This window comes from Anopheles coustani (genome assembly GCF_943734705.1).
Source record: "Anopheles coustani chromosome X unlocalized genomic scaffold, idAnoCousDA_361_x.2 X_unloc_37, whole genome shotgun sequence".
Lineage (NCBI taxonomy): Eukaryota > Metazoa > Arthropoda > Insecta > Diptera > Culicidae > Anopheles > Anopheles coustani.
Window position 1 is genome coordinate 1 of NW_026525145.1, and position 2,500 is coordinate 2,500.

Genomic DNA, 2,500 nt, shown 5'->3' on the forward strand with positions numbered 1-2,500 from the left:
TAACTTGGAAGTGTATTTCTGACAGACCCAATCTGGGGACTTAGCCGATTTTTCTCTTCATAATTATATGGTTCCATCCTTAGGCCATCTTGCTTACTTGTGTGGTAACTTGATAGTGTATTTCCGACCGACCCAATCTCGGACTTAGCCGATTTTTCTCTTCATATTATATGGATCCATCACTAGGCCATCTTGCTTGCTTGTGTGGTATCTTGGAAGTGTATTTCTGACAGACCCAATCTGGGACTTAGCCGATTTTTCTCTTCATATCATATGGATTCATCACTAGGCCATCTTGCTTGCTTGTATGGTAACTCGGAAGTGTATTTCTGACAGACCCAATCTCGGACTTAGCCGATTTTTCTCTTCATATAATATGGATCCTGGACTTAGCCGATTTTTCTCTTCATATCATATGGATCCATCACTAGGCCATCTTGCTTGCTTGTGTGGTAACTTGATAGTGTATTTCCGACAGACCCAAAACTCGGACTTAGCCCGATTTTTCTCTTCATATAATATGGATCCTGGACTTAGCCGATTTTTCTCTTCATATCATATGGATCCATCACTAGGCCATCTTGCTTGCTTGTGTGGTAACTTGGAAGTGTATTTCTGACAGACCCAATCTCGGACTTAGCCGATTTTTCTCTCTTCATATTATATGGATCCTGGACTTAGCCGATTATTAGGTTATTATATATGGATCCTGGACTTAGCCGATTTTTCCCTTCATATAATATGGATCCTGGACTTAGCCGATTATTAGGTTATTATATATGGATCCTGGACTTAGCCCGATTTTTCTCTTCATATAATATGGATCCTGGACTTAGCCGATATTTCTCTTCATATAATATGGATCCGGGACTTAGCCAATTTTTCTCTTCATGTGGTAACGTATGCCAATCGCTCACAAGTCATGGGATAAGGGTACTTGTGTTCTTCCATCTTCTAAGTCCCGCACGGGGGACATCATGATCGCCCCAAGTCCGGAATAGCGCCAAGTCAAGCCCCACGCTGGCCGTGCAGGACCTGTTAGCGGGGGCCCCCACTGACAGCACTAATCCGGACTTAGAAATTATATCTTTCTAATCGAACACCACACACGCAACACCACCATACCACCATCTCCTTGCAAGTACCTAAGTACCCCGCAACTCCATGGTGAAGGCAATGTCACTCCCATCACCAACCTCTTTGCACTGCAAGCACTTGCGTACCCACCAACACTCCGAGGAAGGCAACGGCGCGCGATGCTCGACTCCACACACCACACCACACCACACCCACCGATGGCCCAGCCAGCCAGCCAGCCCAGCTAAGGACTAACCAACCAACCAACCACCAATGGCCTAGGCCAGCCGGATCCCACCTTCAAGTCCAAGCACAGCCAAGTGCAAGTACCGCCAAGTGTTCACCAACCAACCATCACACCACACCACAACCATCGATGGCCAGCCAGCCAGCCAGCCCAGCTAAGGGCTAACCAACCAACCAACCACCAATGGCCTAGGCCAGCCGGATCCCACCTTCAAGTCCAAGCACAGCCAAGTGCAAGTACCGCCAAGTGTTCACCAACCAACCATCACAACCAGGTCAGCCGGCCGGTACCCACCTTCAAGTGCCTTTACCCTCGGGTGCAAGCTCAATCAAGTGTTAACCCAACCAACCCGGCCAAGGCAGCCAACAGGCCGGCACCCTACAGCACCGACCCGCCATCACCACCTCAACCGTTGACCATGCAAGTGGTCTCGGACAACAGGCGATACCCGAAGTACATCCGAAGAGTGTATATCAAGTGTTTGTTCACCAAGTCCTCAACCAACCCCCAAGTACCCGGAGGTACCCAGAGTGTTGGATCCGCCAACCACTACCAGCACTCCAAGTCCTTGCGAACCCAAAGTGTTTGCCCGGTAGGGCCATTGTATCACAAACGCTTGCTACCATGCAAGTGGCCTCGAACAAGGTGACAGGGGTATCTTCACCAAGTTCTCAAACCAACCCCCAAGTACCCGGAGGTACCCAGAGTGTTGGGTCCGCCAACCACTACCAGCACTCTAAGTCCCTCGCGAATACCAAAGTGTTTGCCCGGTAGGGCCATTAGACCACAACGCTTGCTAACCATGCAAGTGGTCTCGGACAACAGGCGATACCCGAAGTACATCCGAAGAGTGTATATCAAGTGTTTGTTCACCAAGTCCTCAACCAACCCCAAGTACCCGGAGGTACCCAGAGTGTTGGGTCCGCCAACCACTACCAGCACTCTAAGTCCTCGCGAACCCAAAGTGTTTGCCCGGTAGGGCCATTAGACCACAACGCTTGCTAACCATGCAAGTGGTCTCGGACAACAGGCGATACCCGAAGTACATCCGAAGAGTGTATATCAAGTGTTTGTTCACCAAGTCCTCAACCAACCCCAAGTACCCGGAGGTACCCAGAGTGTTGGATCCGCAAACCCGTCCCGGCACTCCAAGTCCTTGCGAACCCAAAGTGTTTG